The 12,214-nt window shown below is 50.6% G+C and overlaps 1 protein-coding gene across 4 annotated transcripts in view; it reads left to right on the top strand.

Annotated features, from left to right (window-relative positions):
- Positions 1-12,214, top strand: part of PlexA (plexin A) — a 350,566-nt gene that overhangs the window by 238,662 nt on the left and 99,690 nt on the right. For all 4 annotated transcript variants that reach the window (XM_075696438.1, XM_075696437.1, XM_075696441.1 and 1 more), the window contains one exon: positions 1,669-1,706. The gene's annotated coding sequence lies outside the window, so the exon portion shown is untranslated. The remainder of the gene's footprint in view (positions 1-1,668; positions 1,707-12,214) is intronic.

Below are 12,214 nucleotides of genomic sequence, written 5' to 3'. Positions count from 1 at the left end.
ATATATATATATATATATATACCTGTCGCAATGTAATCCCTTCATTTATTAAGAGTATTTGCGAAAATCTGCTTGTTCAGAACCTCCACCCGCCCATCTTGTTGGTTTAATTTCACCGTAGGGCTCTTTAAAACAATGTTTATTATTATTTTTTTAAAGACAGAACATGAAATATATTTTTTCTGCCGTTCGCAGTTTGCGGTGCGTTTTAACTTCTTCGGTTAGGCTCGAGGCGCAAGCGCTAGTCAAACACAAAAGAAATGTAAAAGAGAAAAATCCGCGACGGGCGAATTCGGTATCTTTGCGCCGACGAGCGCGGTGCCTCCCAAAGCGACGTTCGATGTCTCACTTGACTGGCTTCCCGAGTTCCCCTCCCCTTTCCTCCCCTTTCGTCGCTCGCGGAGCCGCGCATTTTGGTAATTGGAATGAGATGTTCTTACCGTGGCCCGTTCCTTCTTTCTTTCTTTCTTTCTTTCTTTCTTTCTTTCTATACCAAGCTACCTTCGGAGCTCAGGCCCCGCTGCAGACAGCTGTAACGTGAGAGTACAGTCGCGGGGCTGGCGAAGAGCCCGGGGCTGGTGCCTTCGCGTTGTGCGCTGTACCTGCGGGACCGAAGCCACCAGTCGTGTTCACCGGTCCAGCCATTAGTGGCCCCTGCCAGCTTCCTCCGCGAGCTTCGTCCGCTGTTCGGCCCGTCGTAATCCGAGCTCGGGGCCCGGGCGGCGGGTTTCTTTTATTCTCGGTGTGATAAGGAAGACCCCCCTCACTCCCCTTCTCCCGTTCTGCATGGCTTCGGGAGCCGGTCGGCCCGTCTCCCTCCCGTTGTGTAACCTTCTCGTCGCTCTTGCCTTTGGCCCCCTGCGTGCAGTTCCTACATGTCTACGCTTCGCTGGAGTTTATCCCCGTTTATCGTCATTTTGTTCTCGCTTTATATGCGTTCATTTCCTCGTTTCTTCTGTTATCGTGCACCGTGTTCGTCGACGCGCTTTGGCTCGCTCCGTAGTTTGTACGTATTTAGCCTTTCCCGTGCACCTGACTTCGCATTCTCGTCCTGCTTGGGGAGTATACTGTCGCCGTTATATTTTACCCGACGCCGCCGCCTTTATGGTTCGTAGGGTGCCGGAGATTTCTGCTTGAGGTGCCCTGTGTATGTGATATAGCTTAGTGCATTTTTTTTCCAGGCAGTACGTCTCTTTCGTCGGTCTTTTTGTTGGATGTATACGATATCCGCCGATGTTGTATATAGAGAGTTGTAGCGGAATACCGGGACCGAACCGCGACGCGCGGCGCTAGTGTCGACATCTTGTGACGCAGTCTTGTACCATCAATACTGCGCCGACTTATTACATAATGCGCCTGTGTGTACTGTTCGGGTTTGTGCTGCGACCAAGGCTCCCTGGCGATTCTTTTTTGCGCTCACTTTTTCACACGGCCGGCGACCTGACAACCGACTGACAGAACTTTGTCTTGACGCATATTCTACGTGATGAACAGCGTAGTCTATTGCGTAAATGAACAGCGCAAACAGCATGAATGAACAGCGTACTCTATTGATTACCAATTATTTGGTAATTTAATGAAGGCTACAGTTGAATAAGGTTTAAAAAAAATTATCATAACGTAGCCATGCGATGGCGCCTGACCGCACTTTGTTTCTTCTCTTTGCAGACTGATGACGCCGCTGCTATTACCAAGGCTTAATTACGGTAAGTTTCACAACATTTCCTGCTGTACTTACACTCGCTGAGACTGGGACGCATACAGCGTTGTGCCTACATTTCTTGCAGTGACTGAAATAAAGAAAGGAGCAAAGAAAGAAAGAAAAAAAATCTGTATTTGAATAGGGGTAGTATACTTCCTGTCCTTGAGTGCAACTTTAGAAATTCAGGGGCGAATGGGCTCTCTCTGGGCGCGCGTTTTCCCGCGGTGTTTTGTGCTTAGGTGAAGTGACGCGCTGCCACATTTGTGCACGTGCTGTGCTTCACTGAAGAAGTGAATGTATCTGTAATCGTACAGGATGGTTCGTGGCCTTTGTTGGTAGAAGGAAAAAAAGGAGGGGCACATCAAGACTAATAGTCGCCCTGTGGAGGCCAGCTTCCATGTTGAGATTAGAGCAGTATTTTCGTCGCCTGCGGGCAAAAGTGAGTCATTACGAATCCGCTCTGTGTTTGGCTTTAACTGACGCTGTAGAGTCTAGCGACGTCTAACACTTGCAAGCCAAAGTGGCCGTGATCCGTGCAGCAGTGAATACGCACGTGATGCGACCAGGCGTCCGTGGGGTCGCTTTCCGAAGAGCCAGCCCGTCGGTTGACCACGTGGTTCCAGCCTCCACTTTTCGAGTGCGTTTGCAGTGCAGCCGCGGCGCCGGCTTGCTCCCGGCGTGTACGAGGTTTCCTCCTGCAGCTGTTGCGCCGTGACGGGAACGTGGGCTTGCCTACATAGACCTCGCGCACAGACCCGTTTCTGTCGTCGCGACGGGTGTGTGTATGTGGGCAACGCCCCGGCGAAGAAAATCGCTCCCGCGTCGGTGCGGCGCCTGGGCCACGTAACTGTATTATTAACCCGGTGCGCCTCTAGCCCGCCGTGTCCTTTTCAGCGCGCGCGCCCGTCGCTTCCACGGCCAGGGAGGGAGGCCCGTCCGTTAAGATCGGCATCATTTTGCCGGCGTTGTTTGTTAACGGCTGCCGCTATGCGAGCAGTCCCAAGGTGCGGAAGCCGTTACGTTCGGCCAGGCGGCTGGGAGGAAACGAGGGCGCACCTTGAACCGTATGTAAAGGAGTGCACCGGCCCCAGCTGCGCGGAGAACGTTCATTAGACTGAAGAATGCCGCACGCGCTCGCGCGAGCGGTCGTAAGGGCAGGAACATATTAGACGCGCCCCCCTTGCGGCGCTGACGGGCGCATGCACATGCCTCGATTTCCATCGAGCCTTTTGCGCAAGGTGGCGCGCGCCTGGGCGCGAACGCGAGGACGAGACCCGCCGAAGTGGGAGGCTGGAAAGAAGCACGCGCTTCATTTAGGAGCTCCTCGGCCTCACTTGTGGCGCTCGCGTCCTCTTCGTCTTGCTACGCTGCCTCTTTCGTTGAATAGCCCTTCTTGTTTGTGTCTTTTCTCCGGGCCCCCTATCTTTACCAAAACCGGGGTACCTGCACCTCGGCGCGATGCGCGCGTACTTGATCCCGGGCGTGTTTTATGACCCGAGAGTGCTCGCTGCTCGTTTGGCCGGCGCTTGTACACGCGTGCGTTGTAGCGCGGCGCTCGTATAATGTGTGTCCGCAGGTCGTTATACCGTAGCTTGCTGCCTCTATTCTTTCTTTCTTCGTTCATTTTTTTAACTGCCCCCTTCTCCCCAACCGTTTGGTTACCTCTTTATTTTCTTCTTCCTCTTCGTTCCTTAAATATCGCGCGTTTCTCCTCTGATGTAGACCCAACTGGCGCATCGCGGGCGCTTTTTCCGCTTCTCGGCGCATAAATACGTCGCTCCCGCGGATCCTCCGCTTCCGTCGGTGAGAGAGAGGGCAGCCGGCCGTAATACTACGTATACGCGCGGGGCGCTGCGCTCGGCGGCGGCGGCGTCCGCCTCTGCCGTCGCCCTCCTCAGCGCGGAGCCGTTTTATGAACCCTTCCCACGGTTCATTTGCTGGCCGGTGTGACGAGCCTCTTGCTCGCAACGCGACGGCCAGGCCTGGCGCTCGCGTCGCTGTCCTTATAGCGATGCTGCCGTTCGTCCGGCGAGAGAATCGATCCGGATCCGTCCCCCTCCCCTCTCTATGAGCGTTTTTCCTCGGTCATGGCGCCGTTACCGCGATAGGGCCTCCACTCACCCCCGCCATCTCCCTTTCCTCTGTGCCTTCTCCTCGTGGCTGCTGCTGCTGCTGCCGTTCACCGTGCGTCTGTGTGCGCGGCGTCCGAGCGTCAGCTATAGCCTTGGCTCCCGTTTTGATTGTGTCGTTCGTGTCGCCGTCGTAATCGTCCCTCTCTCCGATGAGTAGGGATGGGCCCGGGAGCCGAGCTCGGTGTTTGTGCCTGGCCGTCGTCGTCTTAGACGAGAGGACACTTATCGTTTATGCATAGAAGAGAAAGGAGAAATAACGGGGGCAGCAGTGGAGGAGGAGGAGGAGGAGGGGGGGGGGACAGGCCTTGCGTTAGGTGAACGACACCCACCGGCCCTCGGCTGTGGACAGCTTGCTGTCTCATTACGCGATCTGGTCTGAGTGGGCTCTTTCACGGCGAAGTGGACAGCTACATGTTCCTGCAAGGCTGATCTCTCTCTCTCTCTCTCTCTCTCTCTCTCTCTCTCTCTCTTGTTTGCTTAGAGGAGTACACGGTAATTGAGGACTAGTAAATTGAAGGTCGGAGGACAACAGTGCACGTGATTAAACTGCTTTCGAGATGAGTCAAAGACGGCAGAGTAAATAACGCTCAAAGTGATATTTTGGCACTGAATCGCTATGGCAATAGCGGAAACCTTCTTGGCATCTGTCAAACATTAGTGAATACGCAGCACTCTCTTGATTTCTCTCTCTCTGCCAAGGCTTATATTTGGCGCGTATTGAGGATATCCGCTAGCTATATCCGATAGCTATGAGAGCTGTGTCAAGCCCTTGACTTTCCGGTCGCTTATCTTGATTCAAGTGTCCACCTTTGAAAGCTGTCATTGGTATTTTATTATTGGCATTATTTATAATGTCATCGACTATAATAAAAACAAGGTTACAAGTCGTGATTTTTTTACTCCATATCTGACCCCATCTTCTGACACCCCTCTTCTAGCATATTGCTTTCCCTCTCCCGCGCTGTGTGGCAAGTAGGAAGGTTTAGTGGGCTGGTAAATTACTTTGCGAACAGGCGGTCGCGTGGTCAGGGCGACTTCAGGTCCCTTAGCACAACTTCTGAATATGAGTGCGCGTCGTTTTCCATCCAGAGGAGGACTTCTTCTTCTTTTTTTTTTTTTTCGTTCCTGCGCACGTCGGTTAGATAAACGACCGTTACAAGGCAAAAGGTGCTGGCACCCTGACTCGGGTTCATCCCAGGCGTCATCTGCGCACAACTGTAGACCAGGGCTGTTAGCGTAGGGAAGTTCAGAAATAGTTATTTGCGGAGGAAACGCGGCGTGATCTACTCGTATTGTGTCCTTTGTCTTTCTCCGAGTTCCGCATATACGGAGGGCGACATCCGTCTTCCTCTTAACGGTTTCCTTAATATTTTAGGTTTGAGAAATCACTTGTGGGGCCCTATAACGTAAAACTATTCCAATATGTTTTTGTTCCAATATCCTGACGTCAAATTTGCGTAACCAGCCAACGCTCTGAAAATAGATGACCGGATGAAGAGGGTCATGCCGGCGTCCGCGATTAGTCCGCTTTCCTTCACTTGGCTGCGGTGGTCGGTCGAAAAATTGCGGCGGCGTGCTACGGAAGGTTAAAAATTTCGCTAAAACGGATCCTCAGCAAAGAAGAGTTGGCGGAGCGAGGTCGTAAACGTGCCGAAAGGGCTCAACACGTCGCGCAACGTTTTGCGTCACGTGGTCACGCAAAAAGCTTTATTATACGCAAATAAACCCAAGCTCTCCGGCAGGTGCAAGTAGCCAGGGCCTGAGCGAACGGCGGCAGCCATCCTTTCGGAAAGGCAGCCAGCCTGCGGCTATTCAGAAAAAGATTCTGTTTCGTTCGGCATATAACTGCATCTTTAACGCGTACACGTCACTTTTGTGCGGTGAGTTTTCGCGGTTTTGCGACGTCGCGTGAAAGGCAGGGAAAGTGGGTGCAGCCAGCTAACTTTTGACCAGTAGCGGAGGGCTAATGGCGAAAAGGCGTCGAATCGCAAATAAGTATCTTTTTTTTTTTGTTCAGTCCAATCATGCATAATCGGTGTGTACACGTCATATCAGATGGGAAGCTATGGCGTTTTCGTGACGTCGCGTGACAGACAAGCGAGATGGGGGGGGGGGGGGGGTGGCTCCCCAACATCTTTGACCAATCGCGGAGGGCTGATTGCAGAATTGGAATAGAAAAAAATTGGAATAGCTTTACGTTAGAGAGCCCACGGCCTTGGCTGATCTGCAACGTACAATTGCTTGCGACGTTTCCTTCACTCGTGGCAAAAAGCTATGCTGGTTTCGCTTGCACTCCTCGAGCGCGTGCACTGCGAGAGGATAATAATGCTTCTTTTTCCTTTTTTTTTTTTCTTCACGCCAAGTGCGGAGCCGCGTTCCGTGACACTCGCCGGTCGACGTATTTAAGGAAACGTGAGATTCCCGCTGGTCACGCGCGTTCGGTAATAATTCTCGCGCGGGGCGCCGAAATGGACGAATTTTCCGCTTCGCGACCACCGCTACACACGCTCTGTCGAGGCAGCTTCTGTTGCGCGCTTACGCAAGAGTGCCGTCATCGCTGCACTGCAGGCGCGGGCAAAAAACGGTGCGCGCACTTTTTGTAATGGCCACTCACCTTTACACGCGGCCGCGCGCAACGGCAGGAAAGAAAGCTCGTTCTGAGCGAGCGCGCGGCGATGCCTCTGTGTGAACTTTTCGTAATAACGCCGCGCCTCCGGCCCATTGACGCGTCATGGGAGCCGACGTGCGCGGCGGTGATTGTTGTGTCGCGTTCGCCGCCAGCGTGTTCACGGGCCATTGGCGCGCGTTCCCGCTCTCGGAGGGATGGTGGGGAGAGAGGACCGCGCAAGGGCGGCGACCCGAAGCCGCCATTCGCGGTCCCCGTCGCCGCATGCCGCTACGCTTCCATCCATCTCGTTCGCTTGAATCCCGGCAGGCGTCGGCACCGCGGCCTCCCTCGGCGTTGTCTCCATTGCTGGGTCTCCTCCAGGGAACCCAGCCGGCGAGGGGCATGCTGTTTCCATTACCCGCACTCGAGGTCAGCCTGCATGAGGAATCCAGGACCGGACGGTCTGCTGCTGGAGCAGCGCTTTCTTTCTTGCTCCTCGTGATTTGTTTCTTTCGGTAAATTTTTTTCTTTCATTTTTTTTTCGTGTTTTTTGTCACGCTCTTCTTTCCGTCTTTACTTTCCCTAGAGCAGGGTAGCAATCCGGAAGTTCTAACTCTGGTTAACCTCCCTGCCTTTCTTTCATTTGCATCTCTCTCTCTCTCTCTCTCTCTCTCTCTCTCTCTCTCTCTCTCTCTCTCTCTCTCTCTCTCTCTCTCTCTCTCTCTCGCTGTGTGTGTGTGTGTGTGTGTGTGTGTGTGTGTGTGTGTGTGTGTGTGTGTGTGTGTGTGTGTGTGTGTGTGTGTCATCCCCCTCCGCTCCTTTGAGCGCAGCCGCCTGCTTTCCTCCTGTTAGGTACAGCTGTCCTCGCCTTACCAGTTTTACTTGATTATTCAGAGTATTCGAAATGGTTAAACGCTGTGTTTGATGGTGGCCGATTATGAATTGCGGTTCCAGAAACTATGCAAACGGGGTGGTTGCGAAAGGAATAAGAACTGAGGCTGTGAAGCACCGAGAAATGGACTTTTACGTAAGGTCCGACTATTTCAAGAGATTTATAATAAAGACGCCAGAAGGAGGAGGTGCAAAATATGTAAAATGACTGTCACACCCAAAAAAGAAAGCGAGCAATAACTAAAGAGAAAGAATGAAACAATCAGTAGAGCCCACCTATCCATGAGTGGATGATACTGTCACTGCGAGAGCATCTTGAGTTGACTGAGCATCGATCACGGTCCTCGCCAAGTCTCGTAGATGGCTTCGTCATGCGGTCGCCGTCATCATGCCGTAGGCTCTTTCTTCGTCGTCATAATTCATTCGTCGTCGTCATCACCGCCGCCTGTTGTGTTCATGTTCTTGTTATTTGCAAGTCCCATACGCTGTGGCTCGCTCATGCATGTGCTCGATTATTTTACCGCCGGGGCTGCGCGTCACACTTGTTCGGCGGACTTCTGCGTGCCGTGTGAATCGGTATTTGAGGGCATTCGTGCAAGAGGTACGATATACGACCAAGGCTGTATCGCACTGTCTGCACGTGTAGCGATAGGTGAAGCCAACGACGCCCAGTTAGCGCTGGCTTTTTTTCTGACACTCAAACACCGCCGGTCGCTTGCCCTGGTTCGTATCTTGTTCCCCGATAGCGTCTGCGATGGTACCTGTCTTCGCGCGTGTCCTCCATCTGACCTGATTTGGGCCGTCTCTTGACATCCCGCTGCTTCCACTCCATGTTTGTCCGAGCTTACTTCGGACTTTGCTTGCGGCTCTCTTCTCTTCCGAATGTTGAGTGGATAGCGTATTTGGGGCTGGGCTCTTCTGCTGACTGCCCGAATTAACACTGCCCCACTGTTCTCAGACATCGCTTTTTACTGATCTCTCTCTCTCTTTTTTTCTCTCTCTCTCTCTCTGGGAAGAACAAGCCTGATGAAGGTGCTTCTCTTTGGTGTTGTTCGTTTAGTGGGCACCCTTGAGCCAAAGTATGCGGTTCGTCGAAAAAAAAAAAAAAACAATCTCGTCATAGTTCAACCGCGCATACTTAAACTGACGTTCTAGAACTGGTTCAGCGCAAAATACAAAGGAAGAAACAAGCCGAGCCGGCCAGATGAAGGAACAGAGCGCTGACTTCCAACTGGTTTATTGGCAGGTTGCGCGAAATATATACCTACAAGAAAGCATCAGTACAGGCCGTCATAACACTTCACAAAACGTTACACCGATTCGCCGCACGAGCTGATCACCTACGTCAGGCAAGTAGCCCAAAAGGCTCCCGAGGTCGAAGTGGACAGGTGTGTGGCTGAGGGTGTCGATGCGATTTCGTGCTTCAAGCCGCCAAGCAAGAAGCTTCCAATCAGGAACTTGTGAGTTACTTTAAAGAGTTACTTTTACCAACCGGGAAAACCGGGAAAACCGGGAATTCTCAGGGATTTTGAGTAGTCTGGAAAAATTCAGGGAAAACTCAGGGATTTTGTGCCTCTATCAGGGAAAATTAGCTGTAATTTTATTGAAATGGTCGAAAGTCGCGGTAATGCTGGCGTGAGTAACAGACAGGAACCCTAATGAATCGTCTTTGAAGCCCTGTCGTCGGCTGGAGGACTTGACAGTGTGCTGTCAACGACCGACTTTCCAGATTCCCGATAATTTGGACGGCCATGCGGCACCACCACGTACCCCTTAGAGTCAATGTATCAGAACGTCTGAAATTTCGGACGCAAGAACTCTTTACCGTACGATTTTCCGGAAGTTTTGCCGTGACAGCAGGTGCGAAACGGCATTAATCAAAGCCACCACTACTGCCATTTTGATTACCTCGCCTCCTCGAACCGGCGCTCTCGCACGCAGATCCGCTGGCAGCCGTAGCCACCGCTGCGGCAACGCTAGGCCTAGCTGCTTCGGCGTTCGCTATGAAGCTTCTTACTGTTGGGTGCCGTGTTTTTTATTGAAAGCATTCGCTACTGTCAGCAATGGCACGGATTCCGCCGTTGTGGTCCTCGCGATTGGCTCAGAAGCTTGGAAAGCACGGTGCGTTGCATAATGCCGGTTTCCGAAGGTCACCTCCGCCTCCGTACAGAAATGTCACTTGGTGAAGCACACGCAAAAGTATTGCAGTGAAGCATAAGGGTGGAAAGGGGCTATTGCCACGGGACACAGTATGTATTCCTTAATTATGCACGCATGCACCCGGTATTTCCTGTCACAGCACGGGCACCTATATGCCTAATACGTGTACCGACAGGCCTTCAGAGCGTTTTCGAATGCGCCTGTGGCGGTTGGAGCCCTTAGGGCACTAAATGACAACCATTTATTTTTTCCAACTGGCCGATTTTTCGGATGTTTTCGCAGCCCCTAGAAGTTAAAAAAATCGGACGTGAACTGTGCAACTGACCAGGAAGATGCTTCAAATGGTCCGAGGGATGAACGACTGGCGGAAGGAAGACAAGAACATAAATGTACCTACGCATTGAGGAATGAACGGGAAAGGAAGCGTGCTGCCGCCGTTTTGAAGGAGCTTGAGCTCAAAAAAGCAGTGTTGGCTGATGCCGAGATGCAGGTGTCCCTTATCTAAACCAATATAAACTCTTTAAAGCAGTTAAACACAACAGTGAGGTGTTGTGGGCGGGATGAGAGTATGTCAGGACAGTTGAGGTTGACTTACGAGCTGTTGAAAGAGAGTCCCAATTGTGACAAAGTTCGGGCCTCATACCACTGAGCTTGCTATCAGTTGATAGAAATAGCTCATATTTGAAAATATTTGCTTCTATATGTATCTCCTTTTTATTCGTATTTGAGAATGTCTGACTCGATTTGCATATTTTTAAAGACATTTTATTTGCTGCGCATTTTACTAACCCCTCCCTTTATTCTGTTTTTGAATAACATAAACACTACTCCTTAGTATTCAAATTGGATTAAGTCGTTCTTTTTTAAAATTTTTTTCATATGCTTACTAGAGAGTGACAGTATCGGGAAATAATGGTTTCAGCCCGTCTTGACATAAAACATAGTTCTGCATCACTAAGGAAATTTTGCGAAGGCACTCAGGGAAAACCTGGAAAACTCAGGGAATTCGGAAATGTCGACTTCGTAGACACCCTGAGCACTCCCTTGCTCTTTTGCTTTCAGACAAAGAAGGTGGATTTGCGGTTTTGCCTAATTCTTTGTTCCTCACGAAAGCTACCACTGACGTCGATTCTGTCTTTCGACCCGTGGTTGCCATTTCGTTGCCCAAAGTTAAATCCGAAGCAGAAAAGCTGTGCAATGCGTTTTGTTTCGAAAAACTGTCCAAAGCAGTCGATAAGTGCAAGAAACTGAGCCTTGACATGTTTTTTCACGCCCAAGACACATAAAATTGACTGCCCCTTGCGGGTTATTGTAACAGAAAGAGGGGCGTGGCAGAAATCCGTGGCACTGTTTTTACAAGAGAAACTGAACTTGCTTACTGTTGACGGCCCTATTTTAATAAGGAACTCGGACGCTTTGACAAACTTCCTCAAAGAGAATAACAAGGTCTTACAAGCTTTTTCAGTAGACGTAAAAGATTTATATTATTCTTTACCGCACGACAAGTTGTTGCAGTGTGTTGAGGAAGCCATTGATTCCTTTGGTGCAATAGCTTTCCAGAATCGCACTGGTGTTCATAGCAGCAGCTTCACTGAACTGTTATCGTTTACCTAAAATCGACGTACATTCAAGACAATGGTGTGTGCACCAGGCTCATGCCTGGCCCCTCTCCTAAGTGACATCTACCTTGCTCATCATGACCGGCTGCTATTGAGCATGCTAGATAAACGAAGTGTCGTCAAAGTATGGCGTTTTGTAGATGATTGTTTGGCCTTTGTAGATTGCGACAACGCTGCTTTCCGGCCCACATCAGACGAAATTGTGAAAACTTTTAACAGTTGCTTTTATCCGCTTCTGTTCACCCATGAGATGCCCACTGGCAACAGCTTATGATTTTTAGACCTAAATTTACTTCTTTCACGTGACCATGTATGCTGGATGTACGAACCAAGAAACGGGAAGCCTCTTTTATCATTTAACTCAGCCCATTCTAAGCTGGTTAAGCGAAGCATCACTAATCTTTGTCATACAAATGCCCTCAGGAGATCCTGTCATCATACCATGCAGCGCAGCTTTGCAGGTCAAGTTGATCGACTTTTCTGTGCCGTGCACCCGGCCACACTACTGTCGGCCATAGCTGAAAAGCTACTAAAGCAGCTAAAGAAGGACAGTGACACGGAAGCCCAACGAAGAAATAATGATCACAAGAGGCCGGTAGTCATACCACATTTGCATAACGTCTCTCACAGATTAAAAAAAGATTGGCCACAAGGGTAACGTGGGAGTAGTGTTTTCTGCGCCGGTTACGCTACGCAGGCTCTGTATTGTCGTAGATGCGTTCCATCCGCGCACTACTGTCGGTTCGACTATGCACAAGAAGCGCTTTCAGTCTTGCGTTGTTGGGGTTGTTTATTCAATTCCATTATCATGCGGGTAAAGATATATAGGTCAAACTGGTCGCTGCCCTAATGAAAGACTAAAAGAACATGATTACAATGTGCACCGGGCTATACAGGGACACTTAGGAATTCACTGTCGCGACCGTGGATGTAAACCGAATTTTTATCGGTGTGAAGTGCTAAAAAAGCACCGATCACAACTTACGCGGGAGATCATTGAAGCCGATCTCATAGCAAGGGCTGGCAGCACGTGCGTTAGCGCGCCATCTTTGTGCCCATCTCCACAGGAAACAAGATTTTTTGATCAGTTTAACCTTGCATG

Source organism: Dermacentor variabilis, chromosome 6 (genome assembly GCF_050947875.1).
Source record: "Dermacentor variabilis isolate Ectoservices chromosome 6, ASM5094787v1, whole genome shotgun sequence".
Lineage (NCBI taxonomy): Eukaryota > Metazoa > Arthropoda > Arachnida > Ixodida > Ixodidae > Dermacentor > Dermacentor variabilis.
Note: the sequence above shows the minus strand (reverse complement) of the source record. Positions and strands in the feature narration are given on the sequence as shown.